Genomic DNA, 6115 nt, shown 5'->3' on the forward strand with positions numbered 1-6115 from the left:
GATGGCTGCTGCAGCGAGGGCTGCATGGAACTAATACGTGGATTGTGAAAATGTAAGATGGGGCAGGAAGAGTCCAACATATCCTTGTATGTATATATATTTAAAAAAAACCCATAGGCATATTGTTTCTCTTTTAGATAAACGGTAAAATAACACTTCATGTACTTTATTCCCGCTTGCTTTCTTCACTTAACCCGGTATCTTAGGGATCATTCCACAATAGACGGTGGAGATCATCACTCCTTCTCCTAGGTGCCTAGTACTCTTTTGTGCAGATGTGCTGTAGTTTATTCAATCAGTCCCCTCAGGGTTGGAGTGGTTTCTAATCTTTTGCTTTTACAGATACTGCTGCAATGAATAGTCTCATTCATTTACTTTCCCTTTATATTTTGCTAGTATTCCTTTAGACTAGACTCCTAGATGTGGGGTTATGGCTTAAAAGGTGACTAAATATATAATTTTGCTGAATATTGCCAAATGTACCCTTATGCATTCCCACCAGCAATGTATAAGAATGTTATTTCCCCATAGAGTCTCCAACAGAATTTATTGCGAAATTTTTTGTTTTTGCCAAATGGATGATGAGAAATGATATTTTAGTATAATTTGAATGTTCCTTTCTCTTATAATAAATGAGTCTGCACACTTTTTTCAAGTTAAGGGTATCAGTACTTTTTAGAAAAATGGGAGCTACTGTTCACCCTTCTAGCCCAGAAGTTTAAAACTTCAGTGTGCATCAGAATCACCCGGAGAGCTTCTTAAAACAGATGCTGGGGGCGCTGGGAACTTTGAGATCTGTGTGTGCTTCAGCCCACCACCTTATCAGCAATTACACGGCAACAATAACACAGCAGCACAGCAACAGCAACAATAACAACAACAGATGCCACAAGCATATGTCGACCTTACCTCATACCAGGAACAATTCAGATGCTTCAATTAGACTAACTAATTTTATCCTTTTAAGAATCTATTATTCTTACTTCTGTTTTTGAGATAATTGGGCACACAGGAAAAGCAACTAGCCCAAGTTACTAAGTGAGCTAAGAATTTGAACTTGGGCAGTCTAGGCTTTTAACCATCACTTGGTTTTGGCCAAATGGCAAATTCATAGCAAAGAGTCATTCAGATGGGCATTAAAAAAAATCTTTAGTGGGGTTGACGAGGGATGGATTGGGATTTGGGTATAGACAGATGCAAACTATTATGTATAGAATGGATAAACAACAAAGTCTTACTGTAAAATACAGGTAATTATATTCAATATCCTGTAATAAACTCTAATGGAAAAGAATAGGAAAAAGTATATATATATATATCTCAATCACTTTGCTATACAGCAGAAATTTACACAACATGTAAATCAACAATGTTTTGATTGTTTAGTCCCTAAGTTGTATCTGACTCTTTGCAACCGCAAGGACTGTAGCCTTTCAGTCTCCTCCATCCATGGGATTTCCCAGGTGAGAATATTGAGTGGGTTGCCATTTCTTTCTCCAGGGGATCTTTCTGACCCAGGGATCAAACCTTCATCTCCTGCTTGGCAGGCAGATTCTTTTCCACTGAGCCACCTGGAAAGCCCTATACTTCAATAAAATAAATTTTAAAAAATCTTTATTCTCTATGATTGGATGTTTCTAGGTTCTATGGATGAGCTGTCCTCAGTCTTTACATGAGTAGTATAGCTGTGGTCGGTCAATCAGGAAGCAATAGGTAGAATTTCTAACATTTCACAGGGAGAATAAATTCTGGTCTCCCAGCTTGGGGAGTCTGGGCCAAGAAAAGACTGGTGAAAGAATGGAAGATCCTGCAATATTTTCTGATTGAACAGCTAGGTTCAGTTCAGTTCAGTTCAGTTGCTCAGTCATGTCCGACTCTTTGCGACCCTATGGACTGCAGCACGCCAGGCTTCCCTGCCCATCACCAACTCCTGGAGTTTACCCAAACTCATGTCCATTGAGTCAGTGATACCATCCAATCATCTTATCCTCTGTCGTCCCCTTCTCCTCCTGCCTTCAATCTTTCCCAGCACCAGGGTCTTTTCAAATGAGTCAGTTCTTCGCATCCGGGGGCAGAAGTTACCTAGGAACAACAAAGGCACAAAGGAACAACTAGGTACCCTGTACTAATTTCCCCCAAGAATCAGCGTTGGTACTGATAGAACTCAGAGGCAAGAAATCGAACCGTGACCCCTCTCCTAAATTCTTCTACATGCTTATTTCTCCCAAAATCTTGTAATGAAAGGGCTCTCTCCTTTCCCTCCACACATTTACACTTTTAATGTGTAAAAAATTGATAAATAGAAACCTTATTCAAAGAAAGTCAAGAGACCAGAAGGGGGAGCTCTGTGATGCTAGCGAAGCCCAACAGGAAGAAGCAAGAGTCCTCTTCTTCCCCGGCAAGGACTCAGCCAATGAAAAGCACTGGACCCTTGGTTTATTGCAGCCCTCCCAACTTCCTTTTCTCCTCTATAAGAGTATTCTCCTTCCCTTGCCACGTGGAGACTTGCCTGAGTCTTGCCACGGTTGCAGACTCTGGAATGCAGTTCTCGGCTGATTGCATATAAACCAATTTTTGCTGGAGAAATTACTGGCAGCCTATTTGTTTCAGGTCAACAAATGCATGGTTGTCTGGGAGGGAAACACATTGTTGTGGTTGGGTTTTGGTCTCTGCATCTGACCTGATCGGCTCCTGCCTTCCTTAGGTAGACTGCCTATCGGCATTTCATTTAGTTCTTCTGGGATTTTATCTTGTTCCTTCATCTGAAACATATTCCTCTGCTACCTCAGTCTGTCTAAGCTGCTGTGTATTTCTGTGTATGTGGTAAGTTGGTTAGATTTCTTGACCTTGGAGAACTGGTCCTCTGTAGGAAAAGGCCTACGCATTGCAGCTGTACACTTGCCTCTCATCCTCCAAGCTATATGTTCTAGGGTTCCCTCTAAGAGAGCTGCATGGGTCTTTCTATTGTGGTGGGCTGACTATGTGGGTGGTCTGGTGGGCTTGGTAGGCCCTGAGTCTGGTTGGTTGCCAGGCCTGGCCTTGTGCAGATGCTACTGGCTGCTGTTAAGCAGGGCCTGGTCAGGAGGGGGCTGGTTGTGGAACCCCTAGAGGATCCCAGGGCTGATTCTGGCTCACTGGTGCACAGAGTCAGGGTCCCATGACTCTGGGGCTGCTACCCACCCATTGGCAGGTGAAGCCAGGGCCTGGGGTTTAGCGCAGGACTACTGGCAGGCAGAGCTGATTCCTGGAGTCTGGCTGCAGGGCCAGGGCTCTCAGGTGCCATTTCAGATGGTTGGTGAGAGGTGAGGGTTGGTTCCTGACACGGTTGGGTGTGGAGCCTGGGGCCCTGAAGCTTGTATGGGCCTGCTCATGGGCAGGGCCAGGCCCAGCTAGTCCCTGGGTAGGGTGTGACTTGCAGTTGGCAGGGTTGGTCCCTAGACTGCTTCTACTGTCTGCCCACTGGTGGGTGGACCTGGGTATTGGCCTTCTGGTGGGCAGGGACCTGTCTAGAGGCAGCTATGGGCTCTTTGGGCTTCCCAAGTAGCACTAGTAGTAAAGAACCCACTTGCCAATGCAGGAGATGTAAGAGGCACAGGTTTGATCCCTGATTGGGGAAGATCCCTTGGAGGAGGGCATGGCAACCCACTCCAGTATTCTTGTCTGGAGAAACCCATAGACAGAGGAGCCTGGCAGGCTATAGTCCACAAGATTGCAGAGTCTGACATGACTGAAGCGACTTAGCATGCACGCATGCATGCATGGGCTCTTTAGTCTTTAGGCAGTCTGTAGGTGGTCTGTGTCCCTGCCCATTTAGTTGTTTGGCCTGAGGCATCCCAACACTGGTGCCTGCAAGCTGTTGGGTGGGGCCTGGTCTTGGCACTAAAAGTGAGAGGGAGGAGCCCACGCAGTGGTATGGGCCAGCACTGCTGTCCCTGTAGAATCAGCCACTGGGGTGGCCACTGCCAGTGTCTATGTCCCCAGAGTGAGCTGCAGGAGACCCTCCAAGACCTGCAGGTAGGTCTGGCCTAGGCTTCTATCAAATTCCTTCTTCTACCCTGGGTCCCAGCCCACGATGTTTTATGTGTGCCCTATAAGAGTGGCATCTCTATGTCTCCCCGTCCTGAAGGGCTCATGCAATTAAGCCCTGCTGACCTTCAAACGCTCTCAGGGCTCATCTTCTGGTGCCAGACCCCCAGGCCAGGGAGCCTGATGTGGGGCTCAGAACTCTCGCTTCTGTGGGATAACCTCTGTACTATAATTATTCTCCAGTTTGTGGGTCACCTATGGGGGAAGGTGGAGGAAATGAAGTTTGATTATATTGAGAGTCCTCCCCTCCTACTGTTACCGAATGCAAGTTTTGTGTGTCTGATGCACAGTTAAGCCAATAAACTGAAACATCAGTTTGAGCAGAGAAAGGTTTATTGCAGGGTCAAGCAAGGAGAACGAGTGGCTCCTGCTCAGAACTTCCAAAGTCCCTGACGGTTTTCAGGGAGAAGTTTTTATAGCCAAAATTTTGGAGTGAGAGCTGCAGAGTGACTGTCTTCTGATTGGCTGATGGTGAGATAATGGGGCGGTACTTCAGGACTCTTGGGCTCAGCTGGAAGTTGCCAACCTCCACCTGTTCAGTTCAGTTCAGTGGCTCAGTCGTGTCCGACTCTTTGCAACCCCATGAACCGCAGCATGCCAGGCCTCCCTGTCCATCACCATCTCCTGGAGTCTACCCAAACCCATGTCCATTGAGTCGGTGATGCCATCCAACCATCTCATCCTCTGTTGTACCCTTCGCCTTCTGCCCTCAATCTTTCCCAGCATTAGGGTCTTTTCAAATGAGTCAGCTCTTTGCATCAGGTGGCCAAAGTATTGGAGTTTCAGCTTCAACATCAGTCCTTTCAATGAACACCCAGGACTGATATCCTTTAGAATGAACTGGTTGGATCTCCTTAAAGTCCAAGGGACTCTCAAGAGTCTTCTCCAACACCACAGTTCAAAAGCATCAATTCTTTGGTGCTCAGCTTTCTCTATAGTCCAACTCTCACATTCATACATGACCACTGGAAAAACCATAGCCTTGACGGACCTTTGTTGACAAAGTAATGTCTCTGCTTTTTAATGCGCTATCTAGGTTGGTCATAACTTTTCTTCCAAAGACTAAGAGTCTTTTAATTTCATGCCTGCAATCACCATCTGCAGTGATTTTGGAGCCCCCCAAAATAAAGTCAGCCATTGTTTCCAATGTTTCCCCATCTATTTCCCAGGAAGTGATGGGACCAGATGCCATGATCTTTGTTTTCTGAATGTTGAGCTTTAAGCCAAATTTTTCACTCTCCTTTTTCACTTTCATCAAGAGGCTCTTTAGTTCTTCACTTTCTGCCATAAGAGTGGTGTCATCTGCATATCTGAGGTTATTGATATTTCTCCCAGCAATCTTGATTCCAGCTTGTGCTTCCTCCAGCCCAGCGTTTCTCATGATGTACTCTGCATATAAGTTAAATAAGCAGGGTGACAATATACAGCCTTGACATACTCCTTTACCAATTTGGAACCAGTCTGTTGTTCCATGTCCAGTTCTAACTGTTGCTTCCTGACCTGCATATAGGTTTCTTAAGAGGCAGGTCAGGTGGTCTGGCATTCCCATCTCTTGAAGAATTTTCCACAGTTTATTGTGATCCACACAGTCAAAGGCTTTGGCATAGTCAATAAAGCAGAAATAGACACTTTTCTGGAACTCTCTTGCTTTTTTGATGATCCAGAGGATGTTGGCAATTTGATCTCTGGTTCCTCTGCCTTTTCTAAAACCAGCTTGAACATCTGGAAGTTCACGGTTCATGTATTGCTGAAGCCTGGCTTGGAGAATTTTGGGCATTACTTTAGTAGCATGTGAGATGAGTGCAATTGTGGGGTAGTTGGAGCATTCTTTGGCATTGCCTTTCTTTGGGATTGGAATGAAAACTGACCTTTTCCAGTCCTGTGGCCACTGCTGAGTTTTCCGAATTTGCTGGCATATTGAGCAGCACTATCACAGCATCATCTTTCAGGATTTGAAATAGCTCAACTGGAATTCCATCACCTCCACTAGCTTTATTCATAGTGATGCTTCCTAAGGCCTACTTGACTT

The sequence above is a fragment of the Bison bison genome, unplaced genomic scaffold, assembly GCF_000754665.1.
Source record: "Bison bison bison isolate TAMUID 2011002044 unplaced genomic scaffold, Bison_UMD1.0 scf7180017864503, whole genome shotgun sequence".
In the NCBI taxonomy this organism is placed as follows: domain Eukaryota; kingdom Metazoa; phylum Chordata; class Mammalia; order Artiodactyla; family Bovidae; genus Bison; species Bison bison.